Consider the following 15891-nt stretch of genomic DNA (forward strand, 5'->3'; position numbering starts at 1 on the left):
ATAGAAAAATAGAGACCCCCCCCCCAACCTCCTTCTAAGGATGAGAAATGATGACGCGACTTTGAACGTGAAAAACTATGGTAAGTAAATAAAACCCATTTGGCCTGAAAGAAATGAGATTTGTGTCTGTTGCTATGCTTTGAAGGAGCTTTTGTTCCAGATACAATGAACGTCGGAGCACAAACCACTTGGGAACATGGCCAAGGGGCACAAGAACAGGATATAAAAAATATGTTTGATTTTTTTTTTTAAATGGTTGATGTGCCGTGATTGGGAACATTGGCACAATGTGATAGTACTTTATTCTGTGATGTCAGCAAGTCATATGATTTTAGTGAAATGGTCTTCTATGGCTGTGGCTCAACCCACTCCAGGTAAAAGCTCTTTCAAGTACAAGTAATAAGTAAAACGTTATTATGACAAGTGGACACCACTCGAAAGGTAATGGACAAACTGGAAAACTAAACAGTACACTTGTGAAGGTCATACAAAGAACTTTGCATTCTCACAATATAGGGCTGTCCTGTTGAGAAAATATTCTATCTAATCGTTTTTCTACACAGCTACAAATGTGATCCCTCACTATAAACTATTGAATTACAGCCATAAATCAACTTCTGGTAATTCAATTCTTCTAGGAGCAAAACCAAACAAAGTATCAGAAATCATACAAGGTAAGTATAACTCCTCGGTTACAACTGCTACATTACTTAAAACTACTCCTCATTATGTCCATGTTTGAACACCTACCTTCTGACATCGAAACTGCTATCAACATGTAAGATTTGGCTCCCAAATCGATTAATGAAGATAATAATACTATAAGCCCAATGAATGTTTGCATACCATCCGTTAGTGAGCCAGAAAGTCCTACAAGTGAAAAGTAACATAGAGATGCAAACAACTTTTGTGAAGAACCAGTTGCAAATGAGGTTCTAACCTAGTTACTACGAAAACTTTGCTGAATATGAAAACTTCCAGAAATGTTTAAAAAAAAAAATAAATAAAAATAATAATATTTTTTTATAACTAGGACTATAACAACAGCATATTCTTTTCATTGTTTTGACTCTCGAGTATATATCCGACACAGTTAGGTAATTAATCAACTGAGAACCACATCACTCTACATAAAAACATAAAATATCAACGGATATATACCGGAGACTCAAAACAATGAAAAGAATATGCTATTGTCATAGCCCTATTTATAACATACAAACATATTCACAACTATAAACAAAAATCATCTTTTTTTATGGAAAGTATCGGAGAAGCTTTAAGATGTTTTTTTTTTTTGTTTTTTTTGTAGGAAAAATTTCAATAAAATAAGTGTTTTTTATAACAACAAAAATTTATTTTTCATGAAAAAAAAAAATCGAATATAGTTTGTTTTTTTTTTCATAAAAAGTATCAGAAAAGTGATTTTTTTTCCTAGAAAAGTTTCAAATAAAATAATTGGGGGGGGAGGGGTCAAATAAATTTTTTTTGGCAAGAGTGTGAATTTCAAAAATAAAATTTTCTTGTTGCAATGGACCGATAACTTTTCTGAACCCCCCCCCCCAAAAAAAATAGCATGTTCATCTCTAAATGGAACGTCAGTAGAAGAAACTGAAATATGAGTGGAGTTTTGGAATGGATAGTATGGTTCATAGATATATACAATGATATATACAATTCAAGGAAATCAAGGAAAAAATATAAGTGGCATGTGGGCATCATAGAGGATCTCTATTACAAAAAAATAAAAAAAAAGTACAGTACTCACTGACTAAACTAGGTAAGAGATCACCTATCACATCTTATTTTGACCTTAAGCTGATACTTAAAGAATAAAATCGGATCCTGATCAAGAAAAAGACTCAGCCTCATAAAATCCTCTCAGATTGTTCGTCCACATCACAATTCTAGCTACAATCAGGATTGTGAAAAATATCATTCATTCTCCTTATCCCATGAAAGGGCAATGTTGTCAATTACATACATTTTAAAGTATTGACTGCTTAGGATTGATGTGAATCATTGCCTCATTGACATACTATAATAGAGAGTAGAGCTTATTATAAGAGAAAAGAAATTAAAACTGTAAGTTGAAATTTACAATCAAATTTATTGTTCGACTGAATACTCCAAAAAACAATTTACAAAGTCCTTATTCTGCGAAGTTTCAAAGAATGTTATTTTTGCTATTCTTCTCATCAGAGGGCATTATATATACATATATTTATTAAATGTAACATAGAAGGAAAAACAAAATGCCTTTTAAAACAACAATAAAATGGTTTATTTACGTGGCAGAAAGTTGGAAGTAGAAAGTTCTTTGGGCTGTAAAAGGTTGACCAGCAGTTATCTTTGGCAAATATCGAAAATGCTGGAATGTCCAGTGGACAGATACAGAAGAGAAAGAGAAGACATGTCTTTCTTTGATGCTTCTGGGTTCTCTTTGCTGACCGACCATGAATCTCAAAGGGGCTAAAAAAGTTCCTTAGGGACAGACTGAATCACTGTGCTCTGCAAGCTGATTGGTTAGTATGTGGCCAAATCACTTAGCAGGGACATTGATTCGTGAGAAAAAATAAGTGTTTATTTTATTTATGACTACTACAAACTCAGATTTCTGTTAAGGTCCATCAAATGGTTTGCAGGCAGATGAAGTACAGTCGATAAGGAATGAGGGAACGATATAGATGGTGCCTGCTTCAGTTCTACCCTTTTAAGGAAAGTCATAACTGACACTTTGAGCTTTGACTGCACTCCAATTAATTCCTCTAAAGCTGGAGATCTAGTCAGAACCACACACAAAGAATTCAAACTGAATCGTCCATCTGACAGAAAGGACCTGGAAACAAACTGTTACTGCTCTAGGCATCCACTCACAGACCGATCAACTTGCTGCAGTTGATTTTGATCCCCATAATCATTTTGGAGCGTGTAAGCATCTCCATCACTGCCTCAATGCTTCCAAAGTATGACACAAAGACAGTGATATCATTGGCAAATGTGGAAGCCCTAATTCGTGCCCCTCTAAGTAAGATATTTATCCCCTACCCATGGCAAGAGGATGAGTCAGAAAGTGGGATTGAAGAGCCAGAACCCTGAAGAAGAGTATTCTGACCTTCAAAACATTCCTGGGAAGCCCCATCGGTAAAGGCACCTCAGGCGTTTTTCAATAAGCCCCTTTTCAAAGAGAGACAGCAAAGCTTCGGAGGGTGGACCTCCTAGAACTGCATAGGATAGAAATATACAGCAGTCAACATGAAAAGGCCATTGCAGAAATGGCCTTTTCATGTTGACTTTGGAGCCAAAGGAAAAAAAAATCTCCTAGCTGATGGATTCCATCACATAGTTTACAAAATGGCAGCTTCAACACAAGGGCATAGATTAGGGATGACAATAGATCATCCTGACTGAGGAACAAGAATGTCTGAATATTTTCCATTCACCTGCATCACTGATGTTGTCAAATGATACGGAATATAGATCAATTTAAAAGTTTCGTTTGAAGTTGTCAGACTCTAAAACACAGATGATAGGACATTTGGTATATATGCAGAATACGAACCGTGCTCTCTCTCTATATATATATATATATATATTGTTTACAAACAAACGTTTGAGCCCTCTACGAGTAGCGGACGAATGTTTATTTAAATAATCGTTCGGACAGGTTAATTTCGGCCACCGATTCCGTAGTCAAGGGGGTAGGACTGCCGACTGTCATCACGACGGTTCTAGGTTCGATCCTCGGCTTGGAAGAGGTGTTAGTCTAGCGGCACTGATGAGTTGTGATACAACGAAACAGGTCTGTATGTCGATGACTAAAAATATATTTTATATATATATATATATATATATTTTGTAGATAGGATTTTCAAGTTAAATTCAGTTTTCACAATATCTTTTGTTAATTCAATGGTGAGGTGAAAGTATAGCAGACTTACTAAACGCCCTCCCCTCTGTGTGTTAAGAATGGATTTCTAAATAATAACGTTATTTCAGCACTGTTCATATTGTGCATAAGTACCGAAAATTTCAAAGCTGCAAAAAAATGTAAAAAGGCAAACAACACTAAAGTATACAAATGCAAAACAAGGTGAATGACTTCTAGATCCCAACTAAAAAAAAACTGTTGTTGCAAAGAAAAAAGAGTACACAAAACCTCAGCTCACTGCAGCAGCGTCGTCCGTCAGTACTTTCTGTAGACTCGTTTTCACATCTGTCCCATCTTCTCCAGTAGCCTGTTTTTATAAAAGACAAGAGTCTTCCAAATTTGCATACGTGTGTGAAAGCACACAAGATTCTGCAAGACTGCATTGTTATATAAAGCCGCAGGCGCCATCTTGGACCCTTTTCAGCATCATGACGCTGCGTCGGCAAAACGCACACCGAAGCTGTTTAAGAGGTAAAGCCTGCGTTCCCATAATTTTCGCCACACTCCCCCCAAATATCATTATGACAGAGAGGGCAGGGACACGGTGACCTTTTTCTTCAGGTGCTTCTTTGGATGGGGGCTTCGTCCTCGCCTGTGCTTTTGTCCTCGGTTTCAGTGTCAGTGAACCTAAGGCTGCTAATCTTAGCGTCGCTGTCCGACGAAGTTGATGTAATCCAGAATGATAGTCCACTGGTCTTGGATCCAGTCTCACTCTCATCGCCGAGTGGCAGCTGCGCTTGTGATGTCGATCGATCCTTGATGTGACGGGGCACCCCGTCAACCTGCACCAATTGCAGGCTGATCACCTCAGTAACATGCCTGGTTCCGTAGCATGTGGTGCACTTGCCGCGGGGGTTCTTAACCTAGATGACATCCCCCTCTTTGACGTGGTACTTGTGTAGTGCTTCGGCTGGTGTGGTAAAGGGTGAAATGTTGTTCTTAGGGGTGACGTTATACCAATAGACCGCCTCAGGCACCATACACCCCTTCCTAGCGGCGATGGTCTTGACAGTCCTTTGGTTTCTCTCAATAATTCCGTTCCCGCTAGGCACATGGGTGCACCAAAATTGCAGACGTATACCCCAGCCGTTTGCGAACTGTTTGAACTGCTCACTAACAAAGGCAGTGACATTGTCGGTCAGTATCTCAGAAGGGGGACCATGCTTGAGGAAGACACCTTCCAGCTAATGGACAACGGCGGTCAAGTCCTGCGAAGGGGCCGCCACAATGCAAATCTAGACAGTCCGCAATCGATGAGTGTCACAAAATGCCTGCCATTGTGCTGAGTTACGTCCATTGCGAGCCTGTTCCAATTTCCTCTCACACTCAGTTTTCCCTTCTTCCACCGGATGGGTGCTGGGTCGATCGACCAGCAGGTTTCGCAGCTCCTCACAACAGATTTCACGTCCCTCTTTGACACATAGCAGTCGACCAGCCTGGCGAAGTAAAGGGTTTGGTTTACACCAGGGTGCCCGCTTTTTTAATGGACATCAGCAACACAGCCCGGGCTAAGGCGACGCCCCACTGTGGCGCAATTCACAGGTGCCGGTTCATCTACTTTTTTTGGCAGGTCCAGCCAACGGCGTGGCACTCTGGTCAGGCGATCCATGCGATTCTGACAGGACTGCACCAGTGTCACATCTACGGCCAGGTTGAATTCCTTGATGATCTCGGTCAGGGTAGCAAGGCATTTTGGTATTAGCATTTCGGCCGATGCCTTCATTGTCAACCATGCTTTCCCACTCAAGGCATCAGTTATCTACCGATGCACGCACGTGGAGTCTGTGATGATGTGTAGCACTCTGGCCTGCCACTGAAGCACCAGATTTACCCTTTTGAGTGTAGCATCAAGATCAGCCAGGTTTATGTGCCCGGTGTCATTTTCCAGCTGAAGCCAGCAGGCATCTTCTACAATAAATCCGTCGACCGCCAGAGCAACGCCAAGGGCGAGTGAGCTGGCGTCCACCCAAACTGTAAACTCGCTCCCATCGACACACCAGCTTCCTCGCACGGGGTCATTCTTGGTCACTCTGGCCACAGCTTCCACCAGCATACTTCGCAGGGTGGGATCACGCACCTCATCATCCCATCCTGTTGACATGGAAGTCACACGTCGCTTTATGGCCGCCACCGCCACCAGGAGCTACCAACACATGGGAAAATAGCCCACCAGTTTTCCGCAGACGGAAAAAATGCTCTGATGCGTAATGTAGTATGGAACTGCCGGGATGTCACCACCTCTTCCCCAGCGGAGTCCGTCTGCACTGCTGCTCACATGCAAGCCAAGAACTTTCGTTCCATCTTGAAGGCGCTCTGGCTCCTTGCACAACAGCCTGAAGCTTTCAAAGTATTCTTTCACTGCCTGGGCAGACAGGAGGCTCTCGTTCATGAAAATGTCAATATACGACGACGTTACCTGTCACATGGCTTCATCCTGACATCAGATCGCCTGCATAATCGCTGTCATAACGTTCGGGGCCATGTTCAGGTCGAATCCCAGCATGGTCAAACAATAGCGAGTCCCTTTGATCTCGACCGTTTGGAACAGCCACTGATTTCTCGACACATATCTGCAGGTAGGCTCTTCACAGGTCCAGGATTACCATGTACGCCCCCCCCCTGCTGTCACCACTCCCTTAGTTTATGTGCACAGACGTCAGCTCCCACTGTGTGTGGGTTGATGTGTTCATTGAGTTCCCAGTAATCTATGACAGGTTGGACCTTTTGTTTATTCTCTTGCCTGACGACCATTACGGGAATCAGCCCCCTTGGTGGCCCGAGCTCATCCTCTGGGTACGGAACCAGCCAGTCATTATCCATCCAAACCTGGAGTTCTGCCTCATCTGCCCCCCCCCCAAGCCACACGGGAGGGGGATACTCTGTCAGCCGATTCCGCAAGGACATTGGTGGCTGGTCGCCTGATCACTTCCAGGACTCGGTCCACGCGTTTGTGCCCTTGTCGTATTCCACGTGGAAGTCAGGTTCATCAAGAGTGATTGCTGCGCAGACCTGTTCCTTGTGTTGGGAAAACCTCACATCACTGGCGCCGTCCACAGTGATTCCACCCAGCTGTGTAATAGTGTCCATTCCAAAGAGAAGGTCGTATCCAAGAAGCTCCCTGTCAACCAGCAACGCCTTCACAGACACCGGGTGGGGGGGGGGGGCATCGCCAATGCTTATATGGACAACACACCAGCGAGCCTCCGCCAACAGTTAATACTGGAACCTTCTGTTTTGTCCATGCGGTGCAACATTTCTTGTGTATGAGGGTTTAAGTGCATCCAGTGTCAACCAGTGCTTAGCACCTACACCCATCAACTTGCACTGTCACTACAGGAAGCGCCTTGTTCAGTATTGCTTTGGGGAGGGTGCTGGCACCGTGGCTTCCTCCCCTTGCTCGTTTCCCGGACAATTCCATGCTACGTGGCCTGGCTTGTCGCATCGGTGACAGCGTCCTCGTTTCTGTGCTCCATAGTCAGAGGTGTGCTTTGCACCACTTCTGCAGTCTCTGGCGAAGTGGTTGTGGACGCCACATTAGTAGCACCGTGGACTCTCTGTAGGCGATTCCAGTGCGTCAACCACTGCCGAGACCTGCTCCACATCGTCCTTTAGGCTGTTTCGGGCTCTAGCCAACAACTCCTCCAACCCAAGCTCATTGAGCTTTGTTGACGCTCGAAACAGCTGACTGGCGTCATCCAGGAGCCCAGACAAAAATGTGCATGCCAATAATCTGGCGTTTGCACTGCCGAAGGGAGCAGCAAGCTTCTTCAAGTTGGCCAGGTAGACGTCCACAGTCTCCCCTGACTCAAGCCGACATTCAGAGAATTGCCTCGAGGCAACAAAAGGGTCCGCACCGAATGTTCCATACAACGCTTGTTTCATCTGCTCCATTGTCACCTCATCCCCGAGCTGCTGGTACATGACATAAGCCCCCTTAGTGATCCTCAATGGGATGACCATAGCTGGATCCTTACTTTTGCACAACCAGCGAACGCGCTTGGCCTTCTTCAGCCATTCAACCACCGAAGGAGCAGCCGGGGCCCGTCAAACTGATATCAGCTTCAGGTCAAATCTGTCCATGGTAAAAAATGTACGCTGAGATAGCTTCTTGTTGCAAAGAAAAAAAAGAAAAAAAAAAAAGAGTACACAAAACCTCAGCTCACTGCAGCAGCGTCGTCCATCAGTACTTTCTGTAGACTCGTTTTCACATCTGTCCCATCTGCTCCAGTGGCCTGTTTTTATAAAAGACAAGAGTCTTCCAAATTTGCATACGTGTGCTCTCACACATGAGATTCTGCAAGACTGCATTGTTATATAAGGTCGCAGGCGCCATCTTGGACCCTTTTCAGCATCATAACGCCACAAAAACTTTACAAAAACTTCCTAAAATAATAATAAAATTGATTCACGTATTGATTTGGAAAAAAATTCAATCTTAACACGAAGGGAGAGAGGAGTTTGGTTTGATTATTTTGTGGCATATCAATCTTTTTAGTGTCATTTGATGCCGAATTCAATCATTTTAAAAAAAGTTTTTATGCATCAAGTTCTATTTATCATCAAATATTTATTTATGGGGTTTGGTTTTGTTGTTTTGTATAAGAAAATTATTGTTTTTGTTTTTAATTGCAAATGGAAAAAAAAAAAACACATCAATGTTTTGTGCATTTTAGGCAAGGATGCCAGTATTTTCAGACAGCCTGATCTGGTAGCATCAGAACGGAGAGGGGCAACTGACCTTAATGTAAATTAAACACTTAAAAACGTTGCCATCTTCTGGACAACTAGAAAAAAAAATCAGTTTTTATTATATAAATTCTTTTTTAAAAAAAACGTTTGTTTATCAAGTTCATCAGTATTCAAGACTGATGTGAGATTAACTGTTGATACTGTAGCGACCGCTATATACAGCAGGAGCATTTCATAACAATCACCGCATATGAAGAACACGCACGCACACAACATTGTGGTGTGACCACTTGCATACATGCAACAAAGAAAGTATGTTCCATTTCCGCATGCTGAAATACAGTAAATAGGCTGGAACGTTTGAGAACATACCTATATAAAGATTTAACCGCCAAAATTCAAACAGTCCAGGGTGCAGTTCTAAAAGTAACCATCACTGCTGCCTGTGATCATCACATACGCTAGACTCCATCTATTTAGACATAAAACAGCTTTGTGGAGAATGCCACAAAAATCAAATAAGTTTCTGAGTTTTTCTCTTGTTTCCCCAAGACTGTAAGTCAGGATAACTGCCACTGGGAGGCGTTAAAATTCCCCGTCTTGAATTTGCACGCTATGCACATGCGCGTTAATCCTCATCATGGAAAATTACCATACTGATTGAGAATTTAATTTTCCCTTTTTAAACTATGTTATTGTAAACTACTTTTTTTTTTATGTGATGAACATGTGCACACTTTCACTCTCCTGATTATGGACTGTTTATTTTTTTTTTTTTTCAGAAAATAATCACATTTATTTCAAGGCACGCGTGAAACTCAGGACATAAAAATCAGTAATTTCAAACCTTGTGTGATTAACACAAAATCCTTACTTTGCTCTTCCTGCATTATGAACACTCCACACAAGAAAACACTTATGTTGGAACAATTTAAACTAATATTCCTAACACGTAAATAAATGTTATTTCATGTTGATACAGCGATTTTGAGTTCTTTGTCAAGTATCGTTATTTTTCGGATTATATATATATATATATATAGCCAGTAGAGTTTAGTTTCCTAGAAGTACATCCAATGAAACAACATGTGTCTACCAAAATAGTGCTCAATGAGTGAACAGAGCAGGTATATTAATTTTATTTATACAAACATTAATGGCTACATATGTGCATACATGTTTCTGTAATCACCCACGTTGGGGGATTACAGAAACATGTATGCACATATGTAGCCATTAATGTTTGTATAAATAAAATTAATATATATATATATATATATATATATATTTTTGTACTTGTACAGTTTAACCAAGACATTCAAAAATGAAAGTATCGAAAAAAGGTTATATTGTACGCATTCGTTTTGGACTGAAGATCTCCGAAAAAAATTACAAGTACCTTTTTTCTTTATGTGAGGATGTAGATTGATGAAACCTTTCAATTAATTGGCGATCTGGTTAAATTTACCTTTAACAGTCCCACAGATACCTTCCTACCTTCAACTTCAAAAAATTTTAGCACCTGCAACCTGGATTCTAAAAAATTGATAAATCTCGATTATACACTGGTTATCCTGCTGAACTACATTCTTACAAGTAGTGACTCTGCCGGAAGTTCTACAATACTCAGAACCGACTCCGTAGGTACTGAAATCCTCTGGGTAGAATGGCCATGGGTACTGATGTGGATAAGGTACCGTGCTTTATATTTTATAGCTTCAAGTCTAATTCAAGTTTTACAGGATCTTTTTTTGGTAAAACTTGTCGAAAGCGCTCTGTTTTGGGGTTGTTTTAAAAAGTGAATGGAAATTTAAATTTCGTTCCGTTTAATTTTTTTTTTAATTGCGCATGCGCCAACAAAATCGAAAGTAAGCGATAAAATAATAATAAAAACATTTTTTAATGTATAGCACAAGCACGACCACCGATATGTGGACAATTTACAAATATAAGAATTTACATAATATAATAAATATATATAAAATAATAAAATTTTGGGAGCAAGAAGATTTATGGTCAATGTAGCCTGGTTGTCCCACTGAAGACTTACTCGTAAAGAGTTGCTTTTTAGGGGTAGTACCCCCCCCCCAGCCTCCCCATGTTAAGAACGGAATTCAGAATAAACACCCCTTGCAGTTATGTCTTCAGTGGGACAACCAGGTCACACTGACCGAAGATTTAAATAGGTTTCTAAGAGAACATGGTCAATTGCTCAAAACGGTCAAATGTCCGAAGTGCCAAACACCGTGTTCTTTCACGGAGAAAAGTCAAACGTGCCACTGGCACTGCGCAAACTATGAGTTCATTGTGTTACCAACGGGGGGGGGGGAAGAGGCGGATTCTGTTTCGGTATGAGTGAGAGGAAGGGGACATTTGAGAAATCTAAACTTCCTTACTGGAAAAGTATACTATTTTTCAAGCATTTCTTAAGTTCACTGTGGGACCAGAGCAATTTGAAAAGGGGGGGGGGCGAAACGAAATTCAAATTTCCATTCCATTTTTAAAACAACCCCAACAACAAGTTTTACCCCCCTTTTTTTTTTTTTTTTTTTTAAATTAAATTGTTAAGTGAAAGTATAAAATAGTTACAAAACACCATCCCCTTCCCATGTTAAGAATGGGTTTCTAAATGATAACGTTATTATTTCATCACGGTACCATCTTTGCATAAGCACCTGGTTATGTTTTCATTTTTTGTTTGTTTTGAATATTTGGGTGACGAGGATAGAGGTGGGAACTTTGTATTTAATACGATGATACTATCCTTAAATCGATGTAAACACGTGCTAAGTAACACTTTTAATTATGTAATTAATTGCAGCGATAATTATTCAATATTCATATATATTTTTTTTTAATTTGTTAATTTATAAAAAAAAAAAAGTGAAACTGCAGAAAATTCCGAACATCCGCACAAAAAGTTAACTTTTTGTTGTTGTTGTTGTTGTTGTGGTTGCTGTATAGAAATGTTTGTTTATGATTTTAACATAGCAAATAAAAGTGTCATTTATCGATACAAGTAAAGCTAGAGATCTAAATTACTTTTTCTTTCTCTTTTCGTGGTAACTGATAATATTATTTATAAATAATATTCACAAACAATTTAGCGACCACGAATGGGAAGCAGAAATGGTCGTGACAGGGTTAAAAATGTAAGTTTCGTTCAAGTAATGGGCGAAATTGATAACAGGAATAAGATGCACCAAACTGTTTATATATGGAGTGGGGTCCATAGAGTATGAAACTCGCTTCCTGGAACTCTGTTATTAAAAAGATAATGACTTTTAGTAGTGACAACTCACCTGAAGAGTGATGACAAATCTTGCGGCGAGAAGGCAGTAAAAATCCGCATCGCCTGCTCAGTTGAAGAATGGCGTCACCGGAAGTGACCGCCTGCTTCAGGTCAACTTACAATGAGAGTTTTCTTTTTATACTTACGCATATAGTGAACAATAACAAAGCTTTAAATAGAAACTTTTGTTGAAAAAAAAAATATAACAAAAAAAAAAAAATCAAACAAGATGGTGATGATTGTGTAGATGAGTGATATTTTAAACCAACGCATTTCAGCCTACGTACTTACGTGGCATGTCGAAATTAGTGTAAATTCCCAAAATTACGAAAAATGATCTAGTCGAAAAATAATTACAAGTAAAAAATAGAAATTATCGAATTATCGAGTTTTATCACATGTTTTAATGTGGAAAAGTATGACAGTATGACAAACTGGCTTATCTTCCTTATGTTAAATTGACTTAAATAAAGGGTCTGCCATTTTTAAAGCAAACGTAATTATGGATGATTTTTTTCTTTTTTCTTTTCTTTTTTTTTCTCAATTTCACCACTGTTGGACGTAAGTGGATACTATTTGGGACCATGCTTAGGAAAGATTAACTAGATGTTGGTTTACGTTACATTTAAACTTCTGCATACCAATAGAGTCAAGGAAGCAAGTAGTAGGAAGGGAATTCCAAAGTCTAGCTGTTCGAGGGAAAAAAACTGAGAGTAGAAAATTTTCTGGCATTTAGGGACCTCAACAGTGAAGGGGTGTGATTTTGTTGTTAAGTAGGTTTGTCAGGGATATGTGCGTCTAGGGGGCACACGTACAACGAGTTCATCAGAACACATTCCATTAAAATACTTGTAAAACAGGCATAGGGATGCAACATTGTGGTGATGGGACAGGGGTTGGAGCTTAATTGACAAAGCGGGGCCTATTATTATTTCATTAAAAATACATTTAGCAGATGTTCTTTTGGATCATTTTTCGTAAATTTTGGAATGTATATCAATTTACATATGACACATAAGTATGTAATAATGTTTTCACATGAAAGGCGTTGGTTTAAAAGATCACTTATTTACACAAACACCAAGATTATTCCTTATTCCTTCCAAAATTTTCCCCAAGTTATGGAACAAAAATATAGTCAGAAGTAGCCGGGGAGTCAAAGTATTATGAAGGCCATGGTCAAAGACTGCCCGGCTACCTCGGACGTACCAATCGATCGTATAATACCATTTTTTTTTTTTTTCATCTGTTTATTTTTGACTCACCTTCTATATCGATATGATGGCTATAAATTAAAAACTAACTTTCAATTCTTTTTTTAAGTAAAAAAAAATAGTTAAATTTACTTGTAGTGGAGCTTAAAAAATCTAACAGCTCTGATAAATCAACAAGATAGTTATGTAACGTACCTGATCAAGCCTTAGTAAAAAAAAAATGTCAATTATGTTAAAAGTCGTAACAAACGACATTCTCCTTCTTACTCGTATCACTAACCCTAATTCCTAGTGGCAATACAAAAACGACAAAAAATATCTTTTAAATGACTGATGTGGATGCAATGGGACCATTAAAATCCAACTTCTAATCTACAGGACTGTTAAAAGTTAATTTTACCCCCCAAAAGTTTGTTTTTTTCACACTCAGAATTTTAACTTCGTTATTCATTAATCATCTAACTCACTTACCATCCAGTACAAAAAGCAAAAAGAAAACATTTTAGGTTAATTCCTATTTTACTTACTCAAATTATTTTGAGCGAAATGGATTTTGTGTGTGTGTGTGTGTGTGTGTGTGTGTGTGTGTGTGTGTGTGTGTGTGCGTGCGTGCGTGCGTGCGTGCGTGCGTGCGTGTGTGTGTGTAAATCATGTTTTAGTAAAAATAAACCGAAAAATAAAAATAACAATAAAAACACTAAAAGTTATAGCGAGTTTCATCATACACGTGAAACTGAAAATCCAAAATGAAATCGGGAAAAAGTTTAAATGGAAACAAACAACCACGGACTCCAGGAAATGAACATTCCCTCACAACCAGGGTAACCGTGACATTCCAACACAAATGACAACAAAATGTTTCCTCTGTTTGTTCAAGGGTTTGTGTCATCAGCTGTCACTAGTAGTTGGTAGCAGAGGTTGTCGGGACGATCCACATAGATTACTCTTTCTCTTTCTAACAGCAGCAGCAGCTAGCATAAACGTCTTTGCCCTTTTTTTCTCATAATAGCAGTCAGTGGCAGAGGTTGTCGGACAACTCATATGGATTACTCTTTCTCTTTCTAACAGCGACAGAACTCAAACGTCTTCACTCTTTCTTTCTCATAGCAGCAGAAGCCGTTCGCTTAACGTCAGCAACAACAAATCTTAATGACAAAACCTTTATTTTCTTCTTCTCTGAAATTTCTTATCAATAAAAGATAATTCTAATTACTTTCACTCTAACAAACTTTAAAGACGAGGACTTTGTTATTTTCTTCTCGGAAACCTTTTGTCAACAAAAGACATTTTCATCTATTTTGTTTCTTCAACAAATATTTAATTTAATACACTGTCTGTTTTTCTTGCTACCATATGTTGAATTTGTTATTGTGGCGATCGTTATAAGGTATTGAGATACAATATCTTATAACACCAAAAATAACAACTGGCGTTAGAAGTTTACAACATACATTTGGTGCCAGTCAAATATAACATAGTGCTTTTTCGGTATTAAATCGCTACCTTTTTTATTATTCTATACAAATCGTCTTTTTTTTTTTTTTTGCTGCAGCAAGTCAGGAGGCGTTATGGAGGTGCACCAATCGACCGTACAACTATAAGCAGTGATTTTAAAACTTAACTAGATCAGGGAAAAGAAATCTCCAGAAAATCGCAAGATTTTTAACTTTTGCCTTTTGAAATTTTCAAAAACTACTAATTTGAAACAAAAAAAATCTCCAAAAAGGAAAAACACTATATTTAAACTTCCTACCCTACATAAAAATATTACGAATATACAGATTATTCTGTGTTTTTTCATTATATATTTTTGGAATTATATTGAAGCAGTTAGCTCCCCAGAAGGCTAGTTTTATCTATTGTTTCGGAGAGGGTATGTTTTATTTTACAAGAAACAAACCATAAAGTCAAACAAATAATAAAAATTAAATTGAAATATATTACAAATTAAACGTCACAATCATGACGTACCAAAATACTGAATATTGCCGAATATTGGCTTGAATATCAGAAAAATTTATATTTTCAAAATAAAAATTAAAAAAGAAATTTCATTCCCAAACTGTTACAAAGCTCTGGAGATAAGGGTGTTACTTTATATTAAATTGGGCAGTACTTTTCATGCCTACAACATTCCCAATCTAAAATAGTTTTGTCTGTGCTGAATATTTTAAAAATGAAGAGAAAAATTTTAATATTTAAATATTTGCCAATTTTATATTATCTTTTTATTTTCGGTTTATTTGTATTATTTTTTACTTTCCCAAATAAAATTAGCATTTAAGTATAGTACTTATTCTGATACTGTACTTTATCTTTTCTGCCCTTTAAAATTGAGGATTAAAAAAAATGTTGTACCCCAATCTCAAGTACCTCCTTTTAGAGGGTAGCGGGATTTTCACTACATTAAAAATCGACCTTGTGTCTAACTTTGCCATCACAGGAAAGCAAGTAAATATATTTTTTTTTTACATGTGAACAGCTTCTTTTTCTTTTTTAATGTTTGCTAAAAAAATAAACACAATAAACTTTGCTGAGGTGTTGACATATGTTACGTCTTATAAAAAATTGTTCACACTGTAAATGTAATACTAAATGCTGAAAAAATTAGTAAAAATAAACAAAAACATAAATGTTGGCTTTTTAGAGAGGCAAGTATTTAGGAACAATATAGTCATTCGTTAAAGTGCAGAATAGTTAACGGTGAAGAAATTGCAAACAATAACAAAAATAAGCAAATACCTTATACCAAATGCAGTAAATTT

At 38.4% G+C, this 15891-nt stretch overlaps 1 protein-coding gene across 1 annotated transcript in view; it reads right to left on the bottom strand.

Annotated features, from left to right (window-relative positions):
- LOC145291908 (calmodulin-binding transcription activator 2-like) overlaps positions 1–12019 on the bottom strand; it is a 2646613-nt gene extending 2634594 nt beyond the window's left edge. The window contains exon 1 of the mRNA XM_080137770.1: positions 11923–12019. The gene's annotated coding sequence lies outside the window, so the exon portion shown is untranslated. The remainder of the gene's footprint in view (positions 1–11922) is intronic.
- Between the last annotated feature and the right edge of the window lie 3872 nt (positions 12020–15891).

The sequence above is a fragment of the Euprymna scolopes genome, chromosome 2, assembly GCF_053919585.1.
Source record: "Euprymna scolopes isolate OS-2025 chromosome 2, ASM5391958v1, whole genome shotgun sequence".
Lineage (NCBI taxonomy): Eukaryota > Metazoa > Mollusca > Cephalopoda > Sepiida > Sepiolidae > Euprymna > Euprymna scolopes.